The following is a 26889-nucleotide window of genomic DNA, read 5'->3' as shown; positions in this document are numbered from 1 at the left end:
TCTTACTTTGTAAATATTAAAAGTGCTGAAATATATAGGTTAAAATGTAATTAATCTACATTCCTATTTTTCAGAATTAATCTGACTTACCATCTGGTCATTTTTGCTTGTCTACATTTTTTCTTTTGCAAAACTCATTATGTTGTTTTGCTAAAAACAATTAAAACAATGCATCAAACTAGTAAGAAAAAAAAAGTCTCAAACCACAGAGAAAGACTCACAATTACCATTAGATACATAAAATTCTATGATATATTTCTTTGTACATTTCTGGATCAAATAATGGCAAGATGGATGAACTGATGGATAGATGGATATATAGACATGCATCGATGTAGGCAGACAGTAAGATCATAGTATAATTGATATTTTAATTTAACAGAAGGATAAAACTGAAATTTTGCTTTTAGAGGAACTATTGACCTCAAATAAATGTTTTATTTTCACCTTAAGACGTATCTTTTTCTAAAAGATCCAAAGTTAACTTGAAAAACATGGAAGTCGATTTTTTTTTTTATTTTTATTTAAACCTATCAAGCTCAATTGACTCCCTGTCATAAAAGTGAAGGCACAGTGGCTCACGCCTGTAATCCCCGCATTCTGGAAGGCCGAGGCGGGCGGATCACGAGGTCAGCAGATCCAGACCATCCTGGCTAACAAGGTGAAATCCCGTCTCTAGTAAAAAATACAAAAAATTAGCCGGGCATGGTGGCGGGCGCCTGTAGTCCCAGCTACTTGGGGCTGAGGCAGGAGAATGGCATGAACCCGGGAGGCGGAGCTTGCAGTGAGCCGAGATCCCGCCGCTGCATTACAGCCTGACCGAGACAGCGAGACTCCGTCTAAAAAAAAAAAAAAAAAAAAAAAAAAAGTGAAGATATTGCCACAGGTCTCAGGTCCTCTTTCCCTGCTTCCTTTCTATTAGTTTTATCAGTTATGTTTACATTTACCAAGTTTAGAGCATATACAATCTTTTTTTCTTTTTTTCTTTTTTTTTTTTTGAGACGGAGCCTCGCTCTGTCGCCCAGGCTGGAGTGCAGCGGCACGATCGCGGCTCGCTGCAAGCTCCGCCTACCAGGTTCACGCCATTTTCCTGCCTCAGACCCCGGAGTAGTCGCGATTACAGGCGCCTGTGCAATCTCTATGGTAACCACATTTCCCAGTTGTCTACTACCGGTAATAAAATCAAATGGATTCAGTGCTCACAACTCTTCAGTCTCTGGGCTACTTTCCATTCTTGAGTTTTTAGCTGAATTCATCTCTTTGGCTGGATTTTGTGGTAAAGTAGTTTTTTGCTTATTTTTTCCCCCAAGAAGGGCTTACATGGGTCTTTTTCTATGAATTATTTTCCTACTTGACAATATTTACTTGTTACTTTTTTTCTTTCATCATACCTTGGGCGCATATAATACCCTCCCTTCACATTTTCTTTCCTTGAATTTGTGGAGAATTTTCCATTTTATTCTTGCAGTCAACTTTACCGAAAACAAATCTGAAGTAAAAAATGTTTCTACCGTATAGGCGATTGGCTTTTTAGTGCCAAGATGCCTAAAAATGAGTTACCCTTAACACATAATAGCTTAACTTAGATAGGTCTAGAAATTGAGGGTTTGTTTTGTACCACATTTTCTAGAAAGAGTGCTCCTTCAACCTAAAGATTTACTTAGCTGTTTTTCAGGAAATTTCTTGGATTAGATCTTAGAAATATTTCTTTTCATTTGTTAAATTCTCTACTTAAGGAATATCTGTTAACATTATGTTGGATTTTTTTGGTTAAAGTATTCACTTTAATTGCTTTTATCTCTTTATCTGTTCATCTTCCTTCACTATAATTATCTTAATCCCCATTTCTCTGTATCAGTAACTTAATTTTCAATTGCATCCATTCTTTTTCTAATTTATGTATTAGTTTCATAAGGCTATTGTTTTGAGTTTTTTCCCCCTTATATCAGTACTCTCCTTTATCATCTAATTCTGTTATTGTATTATTTTGTCTTTGAATTTTGTTTTAGTGAACTTACATTCCTCTATTATATTACATTATATTAGAATGAGCAGTTTTGAGTAGGTTGGTTCATGAGTTTGTGAGTAGGGTAGTTTCAAGTAGGGTTGAGTAGTAGTTTTATGTTTCTTGTGATAATTTTGCCAAACAGTGAATATTTCTTTTTAGTATAAAGATGTCTCATGGAATATTTAGGACATGTATATGCTAAAATTTATTTGTTGCTTATATGAAGTTCAAATTGAGCTGGGTGTCTCTATTTTTATATTTTAATTTGCTAAATCTGTATGTTTTTTATAAATTTCCTTCCTTCCTTCCTTCCTTCCTTCCTTCCTTCCTTCCTTCCTTCCTTCCTTCCTTCCTTCCGTCCTTCCCTAATCTAGGAGGATTTTATAGTTGCCATAGCATTGTCTTTTCTTTTTGCTCATGCTTGTGTGTCCCTAAGATGCCAAGTTAGGTGGGATATATTGTAGGTGGCCTCTTGACTCTCTTCTCACCATACTGTTTGTTTTCTTTACTTAATATACAGTCTGAGAACTGAATTTACTTTCATGGATTATCTGTTTGTAATCTATGGGAATACTGGGTGATGAAGGCAGGGAGCTAGTCTTAGATACTCTGCAGCCTTTTCTCTGTCTCCTAAGATATTTTTTCTGTGCAATGGGAGAGGGGTTTTTGTCCAATCCCCTGGGAAATACTCTAAATGAATAATTTCTCAAATTTGCTGTGTATTCTTGAATCTTCACTCTCTTCAAAGAGACTTAAGCCACTGTTTCATTCAGGGTAGGAGCAGCCAAACTAAACTAACAGAAAAGCTACAAATTACAGTGGCTTAAAAAACAAAGGACATTTTTCTTGCTTGGGTAAAGTTTCATTTATTTTTCCCTCTATTTCATTGCCATGACTTTTAGGGAGCAGTGACTTCTAAATTGTGGTTCTTAATCAACTAGAGTTTATAGTTTGTCTAACATTTTAAAAATATAATCAGTTTCTTTACTACTATTTTTATATTACTGATTCATTAATTTTCACCCAAATCTTTAAGAACATGACTCTCATGTTTAGGGAAAGAAAATTGCGCAAATGACTTGTGTCCATACCGTTTTTTTGGCCTCACTATTCCTGAATGTGGTTTCTTTCTTCTAATGAGCAAACTTTAGGGGACTAGGACTGTGCATCTCAGAATTAAAATGGTATTTCTGATATGTATGGTTTATGGTTCAATGGAAAAAATATTTATAAGAATTTTTCAAATAATTTTCTGATTGTAAGGATGAATGTGACCTAATGTTAAAATGGCAGGACAGAAATATTAAAGAACTGAATGATGGCATCAGCTCAGCCATTTAGTATTTGATTTTGGACTTAGTTTCCTCATCTGTATAATAAGAGCTTTGCCTATGTATTTTTCCAAGACCATTTCAGGGTTTTGCATTATTTTATTTCATTTGGAATTAACATTCAGGTCATCTTATAGTAGTGTACTGAATAACTGAATGTTAAATGTCTTGCTAAAATAAATATTGGGTTGGTGAAGTTGAAGTTTTGGAATAATAGCTAAAATTAATAACTATAGATTTTAATTAATGATTTCATTCACTAACTTTCAAAAGTTAGACATTCAAAAACTGCAAGAAGAATATTTTTTCAAGATTATGAATTGCTAGATTCTTCCTGCAGTGGAAAGGGGAACATGAGATATTTGCAGTATTAAATAGATACTCACTTTCAATTGATACATTTAATAACATCACTAACCTTCCTATTCATAGTGAAATGAGTGATGAAAAAGTTTTTTAGTAAATATTTTTTACTGGAACAGAAATAATTTTGTAGCAGGATTCATAATTTGTGTATACTGATTTAAGAATATCATTACTTCCTGAAAGTGGCATTCATCTCTATGGGTAGTCATTTTAACAAGGTTTTTGTTAAAACCTTCCCCTTCATTAACACACTTTAGGAAAGTGTCTTCTAAGTCATTCTGTCAAAGTCTGTTGCTTTCAAATTTGATTAAAGAAAACAAAGTATTATTTGCATACCTCATTTTTCTCTAACACATTTTTATTTGCATTTCCCATATTCTGGATTATGTGTGGATCAAATATGATTTAAATGTTATGCCCAATTTTGTGGTTTTTCCTACTAATGAAATTTTGAGTTGCAAAGTTAACATTCTGCCATTGTTAATATATTCTTATTATTAAAAGACAAAATTTCAACACATTTCATTTAAAGATCTCAGTTGGCTTTTACTTGCAATTCCAGAATCGGGCAGCCGTTAGAACCAAAACAGTTCTGAGGAACTCCCAGGCTGCCGTGTGGTGTGAAATGTTTTATGGACAGAAAATGGAAATGAGGTGCAGAAACTGGAGGTGAGATTCAGAGATAGCTGATTGGTTACAGCTCAGCCTTTGCCTTGTATGAACATGATTTGAACAGTTGATTGACTGAAGCTAGGCTGCTGTGATTGGCTGATACTTTACTATTTGTTACATACTATTTGTTACAAAGGCAAATTCCTAATTTAAGTTTTCAAATTGTTTAAGTACTAAGTTAGGTTTTACTTTGTTACTTAGGACTCATATCGAGGCTTCTAAAGCCCACATCTGATATGATTTAACATTACCTATGTGAAGAATTACTAAGCAGAAACATTTTGAAAGCCTCATGACCTGAATGGTATTAAATACTTAACAATTGAATTTGTCTCAATAATAATTATGTTTAAAATTATGAATGCTGGTTTGTAAAAAAAAAAGCCACAAATTTTAAAATTCTGATATAATCTAATATCTGGTATTCAGCTTTGTATTATCATTTTAAAATTTAATGAACATCTCTGGACTCTAAATATTTTTCTTTTTAAGGTTATATAAAACATTCTCTTTATATTCATTATAACTATTAAACTATTTGCCTACTTATTTATATTGAAAGTCCTTAATATTTTTACAATAACTTAATAGCTTTCACAATCATCATTACTTATGATAGTTTATACTGTTTGAATAATAAATATGTCTATACTATGACTTATTGATACATTTCAAAATACAATGCACATAAGAAGATCTTCATTCTCTAGATCTGTCATACTACATATGTGAAAGTTAACATTTGTAGTGGCAGTGAATCCTAGGGGCAGCCTTGCATGTTAATGTTATGTGGTTGATTTGATAGGATGGGGATCTGTGTAATCATATGACAGTTTGGGTTTGGGAATCTCAGAAATGCCATCAGTATAGGAATATGGCTATTCTGCTCCTCATAGGCTAAGGATAAACTTGAAGGCAAAGAGTAGATTTTGGCCAGACACTGATGCTAAAGTCACCCCGATGCTGTCTTTGCTTCTAAGGTATAAATTACCTTATTTTTAGCAACTTCTTCACCTTTTCAACTCTATCCCTTTCCTCAGCCTCTTTCATATGTGAAATAAAATATTCACTTACTACTGAGGATGATTTTTTTAAACCTACTAAAGAATACTCCATAGCTACAGAGGGAACCATATCCTTTAGAGAGTCCGTTGGGGATGATCATATGCAGAATTATTCTTGTCCCTTTGCCTCTGATTAATCCCCTTCACAAAGTCTGTGGCTCAAACAAATGAGAGTTGGCAGTACTAAAGGAATAAGTTCCCAGCATACGTCTGCCATGCTTTAGCATCATTTCAGATTAGAAGCATGGAGCAAAGGCAGGGAGACGGGTCAAACAAAATGCTGAGAGCTTCCCTCCTTTTAAAAAACAAAATTCTAGTCAGGGAATTATTTTTAAATAAAATGCAAGCCCCCAAGACATAAATAAACAGCCAGCATATAATACTAACAACTCAATGAAAGATATTTCCCCAGGTCAACTCATCTGGTAGGATCAGTTATTTTGTGTTACTGAATTGCCCCTCTAGCAGGATCATAGAAGACGCTAAAGGCTACAACAAGAACTGCTTTCTGGCTCTCAAGTCATTTCAGTGGTTCCCTGATGGCAGCGGTCTCTTTGGGGAGGTGGTACCGTGGTCTTTTTGGGGTTAGGCCATCAGCACAGGCCCCTTGTGCTAGCATCACATTGTCATAAGCTTTCTGCTACCATGGCTACCATCCATCACCAAGCTCTGTCTCCATGGGCAGCAGCCTCTGTGCCCAGGCCACCCCAGGACCTCAGGCCCATCTCTCTTTCCAAAGGTAGGTAGGTGGCCTTTTCCCATTCTTTAGTTTTTGACTTTGTATAACTGAAGCTTCTCCTGGGATGATGCAGGGAGCTGCTGCACAATCACTCCAGACTTACTCTTCACTTTGTTGTTAGGCTCCTGCAGCTCGCTGCACGTGGCTGGTGCCATCTGCCCTCCTTGCACTGGCAGCTGCCCCTCCCACACTGCCTATTTCCCCCTTTCTGCTTTTTGTAGCCACATGTCTAAAGATGGCAGGCCAGTCTCTGTGGTCTATTTTGTGGGACTTTCATTTATAACTAGGCAGCAACCTACATTAGTTATTTATCCTGATGATCTCCCTCCTCTTGGCCCCCATGACAGGCCCCAGTGTGTGTTGTTCCCCTCCCTGTGTCCATGTGTTCTCATTGTTCAGCTCCTACTTATAAGTGAGAACGTGTGGTATTTGGTTTTCTGTTCCTGCATTAGTTTGCTGAGGATAATGGCTTCCAGCTCCATCCATGTCCCTGCAAAGGACATGATCTCATTCCTTTTAATGGCTGCATAGTATTCCATGGTGTATATGTAGCACATTTTCTTTATCCAGCCTATCATTGATGGGCATTTGGGTGGATTCCATGTCTTTGCTATTGTGACTAGTGCTGCAGTGAACATACACGTGCATGTATCTTTGTAATAAAATGATTTATATCTTGGGGGGTATATACCCAGTAATGGGATTGCTGGGTCAAATGATATTTCTGGTTTTAGATATCACCACACCATCTTCCACAATGATTGAACTAGTTTACATTCCCACCAACATTGTAAAAGCATTCCTATTTCTCCCCAACTTGCCAGCACCTGTCATTTCTTGACTTTTTAATAAACTCCATTCTAATTGGCATGAGATAGTATCTCATTGTGGTTTTGATTTGCATTTCTCTAGTGATCAGTGAGGTTAAACTTTTTTCATATGTTTGTTAGCTGCATGAATGTCTTCTTTTCTTTTTTTTTCTTTTTTTGAGACAAAGTCTCACAGTGTCGTTCAGGCTGGAGTGGTGCAGTGGCACCATCTCAGCTCACCGCAATCTCCACCTTCCAGCTTCAAGCAATTCTCCTGCCTCAGCCTCCGAAGTAGCTGGGATTATAGGCACCTGCCACTATGCCCAGATACTTTTTTTGTATTTTTAGTAGAGACGGGGTTTCACCATATTAGCTAGGCTGATCTCAAGCTCCTGACCTCAGGTGATCCACCTGCCTCAGCCTCCCAAAGTGCTGGGATTACGGGCATGAGCTGCCTCACTCAGCCATGAATATCTTCTTTTGAGAAGTGTCTGTTCATGTCCTTTGCCCACAATTGGATTGTTAGTTTTTTTCTTGTGAATGTGTTTAAGTTCCTTGTAGATTCTGGGTATTAGACTTTTGTCAGATGGATAGATTGAAAAAATTTTCTCCCACTCTGTAGGTTACCTGTTCACTCTAATGAAAATTTCTTTTGCTGTGCAGAAGCTCTTTAGTTTAATTAGATCTCATTTTTAAATTTCTGCTTTTGTTGCAACTGCTGTTGGCAATTTTGTCATGAAATCTCTGTGCCCATGTCCTAAATGGTATTGCCTAGATTTTCTAGGGTTTTTATAGTTTTGGGGTTTACATGTAAGTCTTTATTCCATCTTGAGTTAATTTTTGTGTAAGGTATAAGGTTTTCTGCATATGGCTAGCCAGTTCTTCCAGCACCATTTATTAAATAGGGTATCCTTTCCCCATTGCTTGTTTTTGTCAGGTTTGTCAAAGATCAGATGGTTGTGGATGTGCAGTCTATTTTTTTTTTTTTTGAGACAGAGTCTCACTCTTCCACCCAGGCTGGAGTGCAGTGGCAGGATCTTGGCTCACTGCAAGCTCCACCTCCCGGGTTTACACCATTCTCCTGCCTCAGCCTCCCGAGTAGCTGGGACTACAGGCACCCGCCACCATGCCTGGAGATGTGCAGTCTTATTTCTGAGTTCTCTATTCTGTTCCATTGGTCTATGTGTCTGTTTTTGTACTAGTACCATGCTGTTTTGGTTACAGTAGCTTTGTAATATAGTTTGAAGTTGTATAGCATGATGCCTCCAGGTTTGCTCTTTTTGCTTAGGATAGTCTTGGCTGTATGAGCTCTTTTGTAGTTTTATATAAATTTTAAAGTAGTTTCTTCTAATTCTATGAAGAATGTCAATTGTATTTTAATGGAAATAGTATTGAATCTATAAATTACTTTGGGTGTTATGGCTATTTTCACAGTATTGATTCTTCCTATCAATGATTATGGAATGTTTTTCCATTTGTTTGTGTCCTCTCTTTTTTCCTTGAACATTGGTTTGTAGTTGTCCTTGAAGAGGTCCTTCACTTCCCTTGTTAGCTGTATTCCTAGATATTTTATTATCTTTATAGCAATTGTGAATAGGAGTTCATATTCATTATTTGGCTCTCTGCTTGTTATTGTTGGTGTATAGAATGCTTGTGACTTTTGCACATTGATTTTGTGTCCTGAGACTTTGCTGAAGTTGCCTATCAGCTTAAGAAGCTTTTGGGCTGAGACAATGGAGTTTTCCAGATATAGGGTCATGCCATCTACAGACAAAGACAATTTGACTTCCTTTCTTCCTATTTGAATACCACTTATTTCTTTCTCTTGCCTCATTGCTCTGGCCATAACTTTGAATACTATGTTGAATAGGAGTGTTGAGAGATGGCTTCCTTGTCTTGTGTCGGTTTTCAAGGGGAATGATTCCAGCTTTTGCCTATTCGGTATGATATTGGCTGTAGGTTTGTCATAAATGGCTCTTATTATTTTGAGGTATGTTCATTCAAAACCTAATTTATTGAGAGTTTTTAACATGAAGGGATGTTGAATTTTATTGAAGGCCTTTTCTGCTTCTATTGAAATAATCATGTGGTTTTTGTCATTGGTTCTGTTTATGTGATGAATTATGTTTATTGATTTGCATATGTTGAACAAGCCTTGCATACCAACAATTAAGCCAACTTTATCATGGTGGATAAGCTTTTTGATGTGCTGCTGGATTCGGTTTGCCAGTATTTTATTGAAAATTTTTGCATCAATGTTCATCAGGGTTATTGGCCTGAAGTTTTCTTTTTTTGCTGCTATCTCTTCCGGGTTTGGTATCAGGATGATGCTGCCCTCCTGAAATGAGTTAGGGAGGAGTCCTTCTTTCAATTGTTTGGAATAGTTTCAGAAGAAAGTGTATCAGCTTCTCTTTGTACCTCTGATAGAATTCAGCTGTAGACCAGTCTATTCCTGGGCATTATTTGGTTGGTAGGCTATTTATTACTGCCTCGATTTCAGAGCTTGTTATTGGTCTACTCAAGAATTCAACTTCTTACTGGTTCAGTCTTGGGAGGGTGTATGTATCCAGGAATTTATTCATTTCTTCTAGATTTTCTAGTTTATTTGCACAGAGGTGTTAATAGTATCCTCTCATGGTTGTTTGTATTTCTGTGGGGTCAGTGGTGATATCCCTTTATCATTTTTCATTGTGTCTATTTGATTTTCTCTCTTTTCTTCTTTATTAGTCTAGCTAGTGGTCTATTTTTAATTTTTTTTTTTTCAAAAAAACAGCTCCTGGATTCATTGACTATTTTTAAAGGTTTTTTGTGTCTTTATTGCCTTCAGTTCTGCTCTGAGCTTGGTTATTTCTTGTCTTCTGCTAGCTTTGTGGTTTGTTTACTCTTGGTTCTCTAGATCCTTTAGTTGTGATGTTAGGATGTCAATTTGAGATTTGTCTAGCTTTTCAATGTGGGCATTTAGTGGTATACATTTCCCTCTTAACACTGCTTTAACTGTGTCCCAGATATTCTGGTATGTTGTCTGTTTGTTCTCACTCATTTCAAAGAACTTCTTGATTTCTGCCTTAATTTCATTATTTACCCAGGTGTCATTCAGGAGCAGGTTGTTCAATTTCGACGTAGTTGTGTGGTTTTGAGTGAGTTTCTTGAGTTCTGATTTGATTGTGCTGTGGTCTAAGAGACTGTGTGTTGTTATTTCAGTTCTTTTGCATTTGCTGAGGAGTGATTTACTTTCAATTATTTGATCATTTTTAGAGTAAGTGACATGTGGCACCGAGAAGAATGTATATTCTGTTGTTTTGGGGTGGAGAGTTCTATCGATATCTATCAAGTCCACTTGATCCAGAGCTGAGTTCAAGTTCTCATTATCTTTGTTAATTTTCTGTCTTGATGATCTGCCTAATATTGACAGTGGGGTGTTAAAGTATCCCCACAATTATTGTGTGGGAGTCTAAGTCTCTTTGTATGTCTCAAAGAACTTGTTATATGAATCAGGGTGCTCCTGTATTGGGTGCATAAATATTTAGGATAATTAACTTTTCTTGTTGTCCCCTTCACAGTTATGTAATTCCTGCCCTTATTTGTCTTTTTTGATCTTTGTTGGTTTAAAGTCTGTTTTGTCAGAAACTAGGATTTCAACCCCTGCTTTTTTCTGTTTTCCACTTGCTTGGTAAATTTTCCTCCATCCCTTTATTTTGGGTCTCTGTGCAGCTTTACATGTGAGATGGGTCTCTTTAATACAGCACACTGATGAATCTTGACTCTTTATCCAGCTTTCCATTCTTTTAACTGGGGCATTTAGCCCATTTACATTTAAGGTTAATATTGTTATGTGTGAATTTGATCCTGTCATTATGATGCTAGCTGGTTATTTGCAGACTTTTTTGATGAAGTTGCTTCATAGTGTCATTAGTCTGTATACTCCAGTGTGTTTTTATAGTGGCTGGTAACAGGTTTTCACTTCCATATTTAGTGCTTCCTTCAGGAACTCTTGCAAGGCAGGCCTGGTGGTGACAAACTCCCTCAGCATTTGCTTATCTGAAAAGGATTTTATTTCTCCTTTACTTATGAAGCTTAGTTTGACCAGATATGACATTGTAGGTTGGAAATTCTTTTCTTCAAGAATGTTGACTATTGCCCCAATCTCTTCTGGCTTTTCGGGTTTCTGCTGAGAGGTCTGCTGTTAGTCTGATGGGCTTTTCTCCATAAGTGACCTGGCCTTTTTCTCTGGCTACCTTTGACGTATTTTTCTTCATTTTGACATTGAAGAATCTAATGACTATGTGTCTTGGGGTTGTTCTTCTCATGGAGTATCTTACTGGGGTTCTCTGGATTTCCTGAGTTTGAATGTTGCCCTTTCTTGCTAGGTTGGGGAAGTTCTCCTGGGTGACACCCTAAAGTACATTTTCCAACTTGATTCTGTTCTTCCTGTTTCTTTCAGGTACCCCAATCAGCCGTAGGTTCAGTCTTTTAACATAATCCCATAGTTCACAGAGGTTTTGTTCATTCCTTTTCATTCTTTTTTCTCTAATCTTGGCTGCCTGCTTTATTTCAGCAAGATAGTCTTCAAGCTCTGATATCCTTTTTTTCCACTTGGTCTATTCAGTTATTGATACTCGTGGTTGCATTGTGAAGTTCTCTTGTTATGTTTTTTCAGCTCCATCAGGTCATTTCTGTCCTCTCTGAGCTGGTTATTTTGGTTAACAGCTCCTGTAATATTTTATCATGGTTTTTAGCTTCTTTGCAATGGATTAGGACATACTTCTTTAGCTCAGTGAAATTTGTTATTACCCATCTTCTGAAGCCTACTTCTGTCAATTCATCCATCTCAGCCTCAGCTCAGTTCAGGGCCCTTACTGGAGATATGTTATGATCATTTGAAGGAGAAGAGGCACTCTGGCTTTTTGAGTTTTCAGTGTTTTTACATTGATTCTTTCTCATCTGCATGGGTTTATTTACCTTTGATCTTTGAGGCTGCTGACCTTTGGATGAGGTTTTTATGGGGTCTTTTTAATTGATATTGTTGTCCTGGCTTTCTGTTTGTTTTTCTTTTAGCAGTCAGGACCTTCTTACATAGGGCTGCAGCCATTTGCTGGGGGTCCACTTCAGACCCTATTCACCTGGGGTCCTCCCACACCTGGAGGAATCACCAGTGGAGGCTGCAGAACAGCAAAGATGGCAGAATGCTCCTTTTCTCCTAGAGGGGCACCAACCTGATGCTGGACAGAGTGCTCCTGTATGAGGTGTATGGAGACCCCTGTTGGGAAGTCTCACCCAGTCAGGAGGAACAGGATCAGGGACCCGCTTAAATAAACAGCCTGGCTTCCTCTTGGCGGAGAGGGTGTCCTGCACTCAGGAGAATCCGCCTCATCAGGGCTGCCCTGACTCTCCAGAGCTGGCAGGCAGAAAAGAGTAAGATTGTTGATCCACGATACTGCGGCCGCCCCTCCTCCTATGGGCTCCTTTCAGGGAGATCAGAGTTCTGTTCATAAACCCCTGGCTGGGGATGCTGAAAATCCCACAGGGAGACCCCACACAGGTAGGAGGAATGGGTCAAGGTCCTGCTTAAAGAAGCAGTCTGGCCAGGAACTGTCACAGCTGCTGTGCTGCGCTGTGGGGAATTGCTCCCGTTCCAGACTGCCCAGTCTCGCTGGCACCTGCAGCAGGGGAAAACGGCTGACTGGAGCAGCAGTGGTGGTAGCCACCCCTTCCCCCACTGAACTCGGTCTTCTTAGGCTGTCTCCAACCTGCTACACTGGCTGGCAGGGATTCCAAAGTGGGTTTAAGTTTGTAGGGTTCCAAGGGAGCAGGGCCGCTGAGCAATGCCGCTTGGCTCCCTAGCTTCAGCCCCCTTCCCACGGGAGTGGACGGATCTCCTGCCTCCTTAGTTTTCCCAGAGCTAGAGTATGCAAAAACTCTTATGTCTCAGTGTCTGCCCAAGTGGTTGCCCACCTGAGCAGCCGCTGTGAGCCTGCACAGCTCTGTGTTTTGGACCCAAGGCCCTTGGTGGTGTGGGCTCACAAGGGCGTGGGTTGCAGAGATCCATGGGAAAAGCATGCTTTTCAGAGCGGGGTAGCACAATTCCTCACCAGCTTCCTCGGCTCAGGGAGGGAGCACCTTTTGCCGCACGCAGGCTCCGGGTGGGCCCTCGCTCCACCCTACTTTTCCTCACTGTCTGTGGGTTGTGCCAACCATCTAGTCAGTCCCAATTAGAGAACCTGGGAACCTCAATTGAAGATGCAGAATTTACTCGCTCTTTTTGTTCTTGGTGGAAGCTGCAGACTGGAGCTGTTTCTATTTGGCCATCTTGGCTCAAGGTTCAGTTTGAGTTTCTGTTGCAGACACTGCAAGAAACAGAACTGAATGAACAAGAGATATGAAAGTATGTATCATGGCAATAACTGTTTCTGTTTATTTCTTATTTTGTTTTATTTTGCTTTCTAATAGAATTGGAGGAAATAGGAAGTATTTAAAAAGTGTTTAAATTTACTATCAATTATTCCTGTATAGTTCTCTATTTTTAAAAATATGCCCCCAAGTTTTGAAATTCTGATTCAATACGGACTTTGAAAGGATTTGAAATTTGGGAGCACGTATTGCTGTTACTAAGACTGGGGGCTGTGAGAGGGCTTGGTGTTCCCCTAAGCAGTCAGGCTTGCAGAGAGAATTTGTGTCCTGCCACGGTCTTTTGTAAAGGAAGCTAGCCCCACCTGTTGTTCAAATTCATTTTGCTTGCGTGAAAGAGGAATGCTGTCCCTGGAAACCTCTGTCCAAGTGCCTGTTTTTTCTGTTCTGGGCAGCATTGCAAAAGTGATCTGGATCCTCTCAGAAAAAGGAAAAAAAAAATCACATCTAAAAATGTTCAATGTCATTACATTGAACACTGACCGGACAAGTAAGCTGGAACTGTATGGTTATATTCACAAGGCATCGTCAAATTCTGGGATGTTTGTTTTGGCTTTGTGTTATAATTGCAGCTATGAAACTAAAAGTGAACAAATTGCTTTCTCATTTAATTTCTTTTTATCATGTCTAAGTCTCAGTATTTTTGTTTGTAGAATTGTGTTACTAATAATCCACAGGCTTACTATGAGGAATAAATCAGATACTGTACATAAAACAAATAGGATATTTGTTGACATATAGTATTCATTCACCAGATGCTTAATCTTTCCTTCCTCTTGTCTATGTTAGCCTGCGATTGTTATTCTAGTGTTGGTCTCAAATAACTTAAACTGTCATTAGATTTTTGCTTTAATTCATAGGGCCAATAGAGGAGGAGGCAATGGAAAAATCACTAGGTATGTTTGCTTAGTTTCTCAGATGCTATAGCACACAATTCTCAGAGACTTGGAAAAATGGAAACACAGAGATGTTGTTTTGTGTTTTGTTTTTGAGCACAGTTCTTATAGTAAATGTGAATGTTTACTATTATTTCTAGGGTTTATGATAAAAGATGGAAAAGAGAGGCTATACTGATGAACGTTGTCAATATGGGGGCCTGTCAGAAATTAAACAAACTTTTAAGAAAGTAATTGAATTTAACAAACATTATCGAGTACCTTATCTGGCCCAGGCATGGATCTTAACCTCAACTCCTCATCAAGGGTAGAAAATAGACTCAGTCAATGCTAGGCGTGGTGGTTCGTGCCTGTTATTCCAGTGCTTTCGGAAGCCAAGGCAGGACGATCGCTTGAGACCAGGAGTTCGAGACCAGCCTGGGCCATAAACCAAGACCTTATCGCTACAAAATAGAAAAAAAAAAAAATTAGCCAGGAATGGTGGTGTGTGAATGTAGTCCAAGCTACTTGGGGCTGAGGTGGGAGGATTGCTTGAGCCGAAGAGTTTGAGCCTGCAGTGAGCCATTATCACACCACTGCACTCCAGCCTAGGTGACAGAGCCAGATCCTGTCTCAAAACCAAAAAACAACAAAACAAACAGACAAAAAACAGACTCTTTCTAGTCATGACTTTATTCCAGTGCTTACCACCTGGTCCTTGCCCTCAGAGTTCACAATAAAGGGATTCTGGTCTGGGAAGAAAGCAACTTTAAAGAATCTCTATCATCATTCTCATAATACCAATAAATTCCAAAAAAGAGCCTAAAGATTTTACAAATGACCTTCCTTAGAAGTTCTAGATCCTAGTTGATTACCTGAGCAACCATTTGCCTATGTGTATTTTAATTTAAATTCTCATAAACAGCTACTCAAGGAATTGATTAATCTGAATTCAAAAATTACTTTTATTTAGTGAAAGTCAAAGCACGTTATTGTGTTTTAAAAAGTCAAATGTTGCCAACTCATGACTTAGGTAAGCCTGGAATGTGATGTGCAACTGAAGCAGACATTGGCTGTATGCACAATGCCCGCTGTTTTTCTTGCTGTTAGTCATTATATGTTATGTCCTTTGTCAGGTTGGAAACAAAAGATTAATTTCATTTGGTAGGCTTTTAAAAACGTGTTTGTCTGGTTGTGTGTGTGTGTATATATGTATATATGCATATATACACATATATACACATATGTATGTATATATATATGTATGTATATATGTATGTATGTATATACACACACACATATATAAATTTAGTTCTGAAATTTAGGCATATATATATATATATATGAAATTTAGGCACATATATTTATGTGCCTAAATTTCAGAACTAAATATTAAAGTTTAGGCTTAAAGTACCAAGATATTTTTTTCAGAGATGGATTATTTTAGCACTAAAATTCTTCTGAGCCTTCAGTATTGCTGAGCTTTATTTAGGAAATACTCAGTGATAGAAGATGAATGCAAAAAAAATTGATTAAAAACAGGAGCCTTAAAAATTGAATTCCCTTCTTACTGTTGATGTTCTTATATTATTTTGGTATCTACATAAATGATTATTTGAAAAAATTTCTGACATCTGATGATGTGTAACATGCCAAATTAATTTCCGAATGTTAAAAATCATTTTACTATATGGATAACTTTGTTATGTAGAAGCTGACTATCTAATTTGTAATTATTTTTATAGAAAAATGGCAAGTAGAAGCTTATCATGGGTGAAGTTAACAACAAAAGGCCAAAATTTATTTGTCTCTCTTCAGTCTTTTTCTCTTCAGTCAAAGACAACTTACACACAACAAGATTTCTCCTTCTTAATTACTACATTTATTATGGTATTTACCCTGTTCAAAAAGCTTTAGTGAGGTTCCAGCTTTGAATAAGATAGAGTAAACATACTGTGCCCTGTCTGTCCTACTGAATACAACTATCAAACCTGGACAAAACACATGAATTATATTTTCAAGGACTCTGAAAAGTAAATTGTAGCAGATGGACTGAGAAAGACCAGACCTGAAAATAAAACAAAACCAGGAGTGAGTTTACCATGTTTATCCTCTGGAGGAACCCAGCTTTGACTTGGGAAGCTCAGAAGTAGACGTCAACACAGGCAGGAGGAGCTTCACCTGGCAGTGACGGTGACAGCAGCTGAGGGTCCCCAGGTTTCTAAAGCTCTCAGGACAAGAAAGTAGGTCCCAAGATAAGGAGCCTAAAGGGCTTTTTTCTTTCTGTGTATTCCTTCTTGGCCTCCAACATGGGTACAGTCACAAGAGCATGTAACAGAGAAGAAGGAATAAACCTACCATTTTCTGGATAAAGAACTGGAAAGAGGATCCACAGGTAACCAAAAAGTACCAGGGAAATGGCAGAGAAGGAAAACCTCAGGAGACCAACCTCATAAGTGGTATTTATTAATGCCTGGGCTCAAATCCAAATTGTACATGAATATGTCTGGTCCTAAATAGGGTACCGAAGACTTTGAAAAGTGTATTTTGGTATATCATTGCCCGGATTCCAGACTGGCGTGTGACACAACATACAGGATATATCTGAATAGTGCTCAAAGAGTTTGAAAATGGAAATGATATTAAAATAAAGATGAAAATGAAAAAGAGAAAGCTGGTCAGAACTTGTGGACATAACCCTTCTGGATCTATTGCCTGATTAAAAAATAGTTGATATTCTCGATTGAATTAAAACAAGATTTAGAGACTGAGCATGGTAGCTCATTCTTGTAATCCAAGCACTTTGGGAGGGCAAGGCAGGAGAATTGCTTGCGGCCAGGAGTTTGAGACCAGCTTGGCCAACAGTGAGACCAGGTTGCTAGGAAAAAGAAAAAATAAAAAAATAAAAAGCTGGGCATAGTGGCATGTGCCTGTAGTCACAGCTACTTGGGAGGCTTAGGCAGGAGGATTACTTGAGCTGAGGATGTCGAGGCTGCAGTGAGCACATCACTGCACTCCAGCTTGGGTGATAGAGCAAGACCTAAAAATTAAAAAAAACAAAAAACAAGACTTAGAGTCTCATAATATTCAGTAGGTCTAGCATATAATGAAAAAATGCTCAGTATATGAAGAACTAGGAAAATTTCAACTTGCATGGGAAATCCAACCTACAATAACACTGAGATGACAGATCTTGGAATTACCTGACTGACTCTAAAGCAGCTGTTATTAAAATGTTCCAATGGGTAAGGGTAAATCTCTTTAAATGAATTGAAAGGAAGAAGGTCTCAACAAAGAAATAAAAGAAATACAGACATTTTATGGTAACTTTAGAACTAAAAAACACAATAACTCAATTAAAAAAAACTCATTGGAAGGCTCCATGAAAGTGACAGAGGAAGAATTGGTGAACTTGAAGATAGATTGATAGAAATTATTTCATATGAACAACACAGAGAGACATGATTTCAAAAAAAATGAACATAGCGTCAGGAAGCTGAAGGACGACATAAAAAGGTCTGATATGTATGGCTTTGAAAATCCAGAAAGGTAGAAAGAGTGCAATATATGTGTGTCTGTGTGTGTGTGTGTATGAACATGTACACAAACGTATATAAACACCCTTATGTTTGAAGAAATAATGGCTGAAACATCCCAAATTAGCCAAATCACATAAACCTACAGATTCAAGGACCTCAGAAAACTCAAAATAAACACAAATAAATCCATGCCCAAAGACATCATAATGAAACTGCTGAAAACTAAAGACAAAGAGAAACCTTGAAAAAAGCCTGAAAAAAAATGATATATTCCTTGTGGAGAAAAATGTATTTAAATAACTTCAAATTTCTTGTCAAATTTCACAGAAGCTAAAAAGAAATCAACCAACATTTTTTAAATGCTGGAGGAAAAGAACTGTCAAGTAAAAATATTATATCCAACAAAAACCTCCTCAGGAATTAAGGCAAAATAAAGACATTCTCAGATTAAAAACTAAGACAAAACAAAACAAAACAAAAACCCAAAGATACCCTCTAAAAAGTTTGCTGAAGAAATTCTTCACACACAAGAAAATAAACTGAGGAGCAAGTTTCATGAAAGAACAACAGAAATGGTAACTATATAAATAAATATAGTACATATCATCCTTTTCTTGAGTTATTTAAAACACATGAGAGTCAAAAGCAAAAATATGACATTGGCTGATACAGTTTTTATCCAGTATGCATATTTAATTTAAATATCTACTATAATATAAAAGGACCTATATGATGGTAGTAGGATTCCTACATTCTACTTGAAAAAGTATTGATTCTAAATATAACATGAAAATTAAGCATGTATATTGTAATCCCCGGAGCAACCACCAAAATATTTTTTTATATACACAAAGAGATACAGTAAAAAACCTGATACACTTCGGTGGAATGCTAAAAATAATCCAATAACACAAAATAAGACAGAAAAGCTAAAACAGAGGAATAAAAATCAGAAACAACCAGCAGAAAACAAATAATGAAATGGTAGACTTAAATCCAATCATATCTATACTTGCATTAAATGTAAATGGTCTAAAGGGCCAATTTAAAGGCTAATGATTACCAGAATAAATAAATAAAAATATATGATGCAGCAATATGCTATGTACAAAAAATCACTTTAAAATAATGATAAAGGTATGCCCAAAGTAAAAAGATGGGAACTATAAACCATGCAAACATTAAATAAAACAATACTCAGGTTGCTATATCAATATTAGACAAAATAGACTTCAAAGCAAGGAAAATGACTGGGAATAAAGATGACATTAAATAATAATAAAAAGAACAATTTACTAAGAAGACATAACAACCTTAACTATGTCTGTAGCAAACAGCATAGCATCAAAATACGTGAAGTAGAAATTAACAAAAATGAAAGGACAAACAGATATATTCACAATTATACTTTGAAGATTCAACAGTACTTTCTAGAAAGTTGACAGAACTAGTGAACAGAAAATATGCCTTGATATAGAAAAGCTGAAGGAAAAAACCAATGGACTGAATATAGTTGATGTTTTTCTCACTCTACTCCAAAACAATAGAATAGGCATTCTTTTCAAGTGCACGTGGAATAATATTACATTTATGAAGATAGACCTCATTCTAAATAATAAAAGAAATTTATGGCAAGTTCATGGAATTGAAGTCACACAAAATATGTTTTTTGTCCATAGTGGAATTAAATTAGAAATAAATGACAGATGCCAGGGGAAAAAAATTCCGAACAGTTTGATATTGAACAATACACTTCTAAATACTCTACAGTCAAAGAAGTGTCAAAAAAATAATAAATTATTTCAAACTGCATAGAAATGAAAGTACAGCATATCAAATTTGTGGAATGTCTGCAAAGCAATGTTTGGAATAAAATTTATTATGTAAAATGCTCATGTTATGAGAAAATAAGTTCTCAAATCAATAATATAAGCAGCCACCTTAAGAACTTATGTAAAGAAAAGCAAAAAAAAAAAAACACAAAGCAATCAGAAGTAAAAATAATAAAGAGCATACATCAATAAAACAAATCAGAAAAACAGTAGAACAAATTAATGAAACCAACAGGTGGTTCTTGAAAGAGATTAATCAAATTGATGAACCTCTTGCAAGACTGACAGGAACAAAGATAAAACACACAATATCAGAAATGGAAGAATCACCACTACTGACACCATAGCATTAAAAGCATAAGAAGGTTATGTGTGTATTTATGTATAGTAGCAATAAATAATTAGCAAGCACAACTTAATTAGTAATTTCACTTAAAATAGCTTTCAGAATGTGAAGCACTTAGACATAAACCTAACAAAACATGTACAAGATATGTATGCTAAAAACTACAAACCCTCATGAAAAAAATCATAGATGACCTAAATGAATGGAGACGTGTACCTTGTTCATGGATTAAAACACTAAACTTGTTAAGCATGTTAATTCTACTGAGTTGATCTATAGATTTAATGCAACTCCAGTCAAAATCACAGTAGAATATTTTGTAGATATAGACAAGCTAGTGCTAAAATTCATATGAAAAGGCAAAGGAACTAGAACAGCCAAAGCACTTCTTGAAAGAAATGGAGAAATTATGTGCTCAATTTTAAGAATTATTAAAAAGCTTCAGTAATCAAGAGTCTGGTATCAGAGACGAGATCAGTGGGTCCCATAGATCAATGGGACATAAATAGACCTGCATAAATATGCCAACTCATCTTTAATAAAGATGCAAAAGCAACTTACTGCAGAAAGGGTAATGTTTCTAACAAATAGTAATGGAACAACAGGAAACAATTGGTATACAGAAGAAAATGCAACCTAATCCTCACATATTATGCAAAAAGAAGCTCAAAATGGATCGTAGATTTAAATGTAAAACACAAAATTATAAAATGTTTAGAAGAAAATCTTCATGACCTAGAGTTAGGGAGTGAGTTTGGGCATATCTAAGAAGAAAATACATGTATATATTTGATAATTTAAATTGGACTTTATACAAATTTAAAACTTTTGCTCTGTAAAAGACAGTGTAAGAGAGTGAAAAGATAAGCTATAGACAGAAATAAAATCTTTTCAAGTTTCATATTCTTCAAAGGGTTTGCATTCAAGATATATTTGAAAACTCTTAAAAATCAGTGGCAAAAATACAAAGAACACGATTTAAAAGTGGGCAAAAGTCTTGAACAGATTGTCGACCAAAGTAGATATGGGGAAGATAATCAAACAGAACTATGTGCAACATCATTAGCTTAACTTAGGGAAATGCAACTAAAATGATAATGCCATAGCACTAGAATGATAATTATAAAAAGAAAACAAAACGAAAGGCCCTTTCACTACCAACTCCTGGTAAGGATGTGGAGCAACTAGACTTCTTATCCGTTGATTATAGGGATACAAAATGGCAAAGCTGCTTGAAAAATGGATTGGCAATTTCTCAGAAAGGTAAACAAATGCTTATCATATGACCCATACATGCCATTCCTTAGTATTTATGCTAGCAAACTTTAAATTTATGTTCACAAAAAACCATATGTGAATATTTATAGTAGCTTTGTTCATATTTGTCAAAAATTGACATTCATCAAAATGCCATTCAACAGGTGAATAGAAAAACAAACTGTGGTATCTGACTACTTCTTGTCAATTAAAGGAATGAATTATTGATATGTGCAACAACTTGAATTTCAAAGGCATTATACAGAATGAAAGAAGTCAACCTCAAAAAGTTTACCTACCGTATCATATAGAATTTCAACAAGGCAGAGTTATGGTGGAACCAAATCAGTGAGTGCCAGGGGTTGGGGTGGGGGAAGAAGAGTGTGACTACAAGGAGATAGCATGGGAGGTTTTGGGGGAACTGATGGAGCTGTTCCACATCTTGATTCTCATGGTGATTATATAAATCTGTGCATGTGATATAATTCATAAAACTATGATTTATATGACTATAAATTAATTTAAAAAATAAAACTAGAAGACAAAAGTCTTCCCAATGCTTGACTATTGCTTTTAGATTATCCTCTAAACTCCATAGCAGGCAATAAATGGCTTCCATTCTCTGGCTACACTCATTTTCCCAATGTATTTTTTTGCCCACCATTGTTGTGAATCTATTCTCAGTGTCTCACTCACTTTAGTTTTTCTCTATTCCCTAAAGATCCAAGTTATAATATACAACCTCACCAATGCTGATTATTTGAGACCAGCAGCATATCTGGAACTGGTTAACTGGCAGATGTGATTGGTTGGAACTTTACCTAATTCACCCAAGGCACATTTGGTTTTCAAAGACTTGAAAAGGGATCAATGTTCTCATCTGTGAGGTTTTAAGACTTTTGTAGGCGAGGATGAATTTCATTCTACTGACAACCTGAACGTTTTTTCGTGATTCCAATACCCCTATAAAAAGATAAAGGCAGCTGGGAATACTTACTCTAGAAGAAATATGGTTGAAAGGAGAATATAAACCATTCACATAAATGGTAAATAAGTATTTGTCATCTTAACTAAGGATACAAAAAAGGGAAGTATGCATCAATTATACCATGATGGATTAATTGTGCTGTATGGAAAAATTTCCTATTAAGGAAATTTGTTTACCTTCCTGAAAAGTGTGGCTGAGGTTGGTCACAGAGTTGTTCTCTAGATCTCTTTAAGGATCGATTCCTTTTTATTTTTTAATTGACAGAATAAATTTTATTTACTTACTGTGTACAACATTGATGTTTTCAAATATATATACATTATGAAATGACTAAATTTTATCAAATTAACATATGTATTACATTAGATAGTTACCATTTTTGTGGTGAGAACACTTTACATTTACTCTTTTTTTTAAGAATACAATATATCATTAATGATAGTCACCATGGTGTACAATAAATATCTGTAATTTATTCCCCCTATCTAACTGAAATTATGTATCCTTTAACCGACATCTTCCTAACACCTCCAATCAGTTCAGTCCACCATTCTGTTCTCTCCTATGAGATCAGCTTTTTTAGATTCTGAGTATGAGTGAGATCATGCAATATTTGTCTTTCTGTGCCTGGATTATTTCACTTAACATAATGTCCTCCAGGCTCATCCATCTTAATTGCAAATGAGAGGATTTCCTTCTTTATTACAGTTGAATAGTATTTTATTTTGTATATGTAACACGTTTCCTTTATCCATTCATCCACTGATGGACACTGAGGTTAATGTCATATCTTTACTATTGTGAATGGTGCTACGGTAAACACGGAAGTGTAAAATATCTCTTTGAAATACTTATTTCATATATATGTATGTATATATATGTATACATACATGTACATGTATATTCATATATGTATGTATATACATATGTACATGTATGTATATGAATATACATATATGTATGAATATGCATATATGCATGTATACATATATGTATGAATATATATATATGTACATGAATATGAATATATGTACATGCATATATACACATATATACATACATATATATATATATATATATGGTGGTGGGATTGCTGGATCATATGGTAGTTCTGTTTTTAATTTTCTGAGAAACCTTCACGCTGTTTTCCATAATGGTTACACTAATTTCCATTCCCACCAGCAATGCACAAGAGTCCCCTTTCCTCCACATCCTCACTAGCACTTGTTATGTTTTGTCTTTTTGGTAAAAGCCATTCTAATAGGTGTGAGGTGATATCGCATTGTGACGTTAATTTGCATTTATCCAATGATTAGTGATGTTGAGCATTTTTCATATGCCTGATGGCCACTTGGATGTCTTTTTTTGAGAAGTGTCTATTCAGATATTTTGCCTGTTTTTTAATCGGGTTGTTGTGTTGCTATTGAGTTGTTTGAGTTCCTTATATATTTTGGATATGAACCCCTTATCAAATGTATATTTTACAAATATGTTTTCCCATAGGATAGATTTTTAACCGTTTGGGATGGTTTAAGGGAGGCCTAATGGAAAGCCTAAAAAAAGAGCATTCTGTGGCTCCATGGTGGATTCTGGCATACTTTTTTCAGGATGCTCTTTTCCAGGTCAATATTTAAAGAACTTGAAGACCGCAAAGCTTCTTCTCTTGAGATGAGAAGGAGCTTCTCCTCCACTAATGATCTGAATTTAACACTGGATCACTTAAAGCCAGGTTCATTTGCAAAATATTTGCTCAGCTTTGATGCTATAAAAGCCTCTCCAAAGCTAAGGAAACCCTGAGAAATGGATTATTCATGCGACTCTGCAGAGCTTGGTATCAGGCATTGCTTGTATTTAATCTTTCCCTAAGCATTAACATTCTAAGCTTATGAAAAATTTGTGACGTATGCTAAATATATTCCATCCAGTTATGATCAGAGTCCAGTCACCTGAGTGTAAGATTTCTGCCCTTTCAGTGAGAATTGAAAGCCCTGGTGAAGGCAGATAGAAAAGCCCAGAAACGCTTGTTGTTTTCTTTATTTTTCATTGAGCCTCTGGCTAATTTTTGATAAGGTGTCACAGATTTAATCAGTTTTAGTTTAAATAGAAGATTGAGAAATACTATCTTCTTTTCATTACCATTAGAAAGAAACCTTAAAGCTTAATTTTTACTGCATGAAATGATATCTAACAGCAAATATTTGTAATCGGTGTATTCCAGATACTTGTAGTGTAGGAAATACAATCTTGTTTTCTTTAAAAGGAAATTGGGTGTGTATAGAACATCAGAGGAAACAAATTTAAGGCAAGATTCTGAATGACAGTTCTGTATTCTACAAACCTTTGCTAATGAAAGGGAAGATTATGATTTTCAATGTAGGTCATGGCCTGAAGTGGAGAATTTCTGAAATTGTCATTGCAGACCCTCCAATCAGCCTGATCTGTCTCTGCAACACTCCTGATGAGCTCTGAGCCTTCTCAGTGCTATGAGTATTTACATCAGGCAGAGATGGGTTGGGATCCAAAGCTTACCCACCCTAATATGAGTAAGATGATTCTATTACATTCATCCTAGAGAGAATCATAGAAATAGAGGAAGAAAAAGCTTGCATTTGGTTAGGAATATAGATTATGAAGAGCCTCCTTATCCTGAAAGCTGAGATAATATCTGTATCATATGTGGTAACAAAAAATAAGGTTATTTGCATAAAGAAGTTAGCATATAGCAAGGTATATAGTAAAGTGCTTCATAATGGCAGGAAGGAAAGAAATATTGAAGGAAAAATTTAAAAGACATTGCGTCAGTTGGTATCTGTTTTTGGCAAGTGAACAAACAAAATGTATTTTCTCTTTTCTGCCAGTAGATAGGTTAGGAAGCAGCTGGAAGGTAACATTGTGTCTGACTTCTAGGATATCACACCTTCAATGAGTTATTATTTTATTGTTCCTTGGGAGCCTCCACTGAACGTGGTGTTCTGTCACTTCTGAAACTCTGGGGGTTTCTTTTCATGATAGAAAATTGATAACTAGTATTTTTTTAATCATAGAAGGTAAGAATTGTGCTTATTGACCAAACATGTGATCAAAAGTGGTTAGAAAGTCTTTAGCAGGTGTACCATAAATGCCTGCCACCTTCCCGTTTCCACCCCTCCACAGACAGCTTCTAGTGAATACCCCCTCCTCACACACCCAACCATACATAGTGTTCTCTCTGCCAAGAAGAAAACTGTATACAGACCACATGACCTCACCTCACTTTCATTCTCCTCCGTACCCAAAGCTGAGACTATGGTGGCCAGTCATTTGTAAGCTGTCTAGGCACCTTTGACATGGCATTGTTTGAAAAGATAAGAGGTTATCTTTGGGGAATTTGGTATGAAGGAACAAAGCAATGAGCAGTGAAGATGAAAGTTTATGTGACACAGACTGAGATAGCCATGATGGGGAATGATTTAAGCTGAAATTGTGGGAAAGTAGAAAGTATGACTATGAATAAGTGTAATGTATAACATAAAGACAGATGATTTATAACATAGAGAAAGTATTACAGATCAGAAAATGAAAAAGCCAAAGGGGAGAGATAAGAGAGTGGAATCGATTTCTGCGTAGGTAGAGAGTTTAATATAAAGTAGAATATGGAATCCTTCCATGTTCTCCCTCATAAAATTCACAGAAACCTCATGACTTACCAAAGATGCCAAGAGGAGCAGGAGATGCTCTTGTGTTTCACCCAAATATTTGTTCCTCATTTTTTTTAATGAATGTGTGTATTTTCTAGAATGAATATAAAGGAATGCCTCATTCGTTTATGTATTTAAAATATGTTTTGACTACCAATAATGTATAACAACCTCTGCTAGACTCAATGCTAGGTCCAGTGCATGCACTTGGAATCCAGGGACCCAACTTGGAAGGGCTCACAGTCTTATGTTAAGAGACAGATAAGGAAGCACATTTATGGGGCACATGTGAGATTTTGTTACATGCATAGAATGTGTAGTGATTAAGTCCGGGTATTTGAGATGTCCACTACTTTGACTATCTGTCATTTCTATGTGTTACATGCTGTGATACTGATAAAGACAGGGTATGTAAATGTGGGAGCTCAAAGAAGGGACATCTAACTCCAACAGGTTGCCAGTTGTGGGGAAGAAAGGGTAAGGAAGTTTCCTCAAATAATTACATCTGAGCAGAATTATGGCATGCCAGCAACCTCAGCCAGGTGAAGGGCAAAGAGAAACACTTGCACGAGAGCCTCCAGGGAGATAGAGAATGCAGTGTTCAGGAACTACAACAACAATAACAGCAACAAATCAAGTATTCCTGGGCCACAAGATGTGAGAGGGGGAATGATGGGAGATTTGCTGGAGGGCAGGGGGATTCAAATAAAAGACCAGCACACATGAGCTGGTTTGTGACCTACTACATAGTTTTGACTTGATCCTTACAACATAGTATTTTAAGTTAAAGAGAGATAAGTTCATATTTGCAGCGGGGAGGTGGATAAGTGGTTGTTGAGACATTAAAATAGTAGAGTTTACTGGACTTGGAAGACTTAGCACTGGACTTGGTAACTTAGTACCTTGATTTCTGGCATCTCAGTGAGTTGAGGCCACATGACAAGTAGGAAGAAGAGCAGTTATTATCAAGAGAATGCAAAT

At 36.5% G+C, this 26889-nt stretch overlaps 1 long non-coding RNA gene across 2 annotated transcripts in view; it reads left to right on the top strand.

Moving 5' to 3' along the window:
* The first annotated feature begins 1053 nt into the window (after positions 1-1053).
* The window catches only part of LOC109028085 (uncharacterized), a 112857-nt gene continuing 87021 nt past the window's right edge, over positions 1054-26889 (top strand). The window contains exons 1-2 of one of the 2 annotated variants that reach the window (XR_008668052.2): positions 1054-1276; positions 4268-4374. This is a non-coding gene — a long non-coding RNA (uncharacterized lncRNA). The remainder of the gene's footprint in view (positions 1277-4267; positions 4375-26889) is intronic. The other variant, XR_002007161.4, reaches the window with a different exon arrangement.

The sequence above is a fragment of the Gorilla gorilla genome, chromosome 7, assembly GCF_029281585.2.
Source record: "Gorilla gorilla gorilla isolate KB3781 chromosome 7, NHGRI_mGorGor1-v2.1_pri, whole genome shotgun sequence".
NCBI classification, from domain to species: domain Eukaryota; kingdom Metazoa; phylum Chordata; class Mammalia; order Primates; family Hominidae; genus Gorilla; species Gorilla gorilla.
Note: the sequence above shows the minus strand (reverse complement) of the source record. Positions and strands in the feature narration are given on the sequence as shown.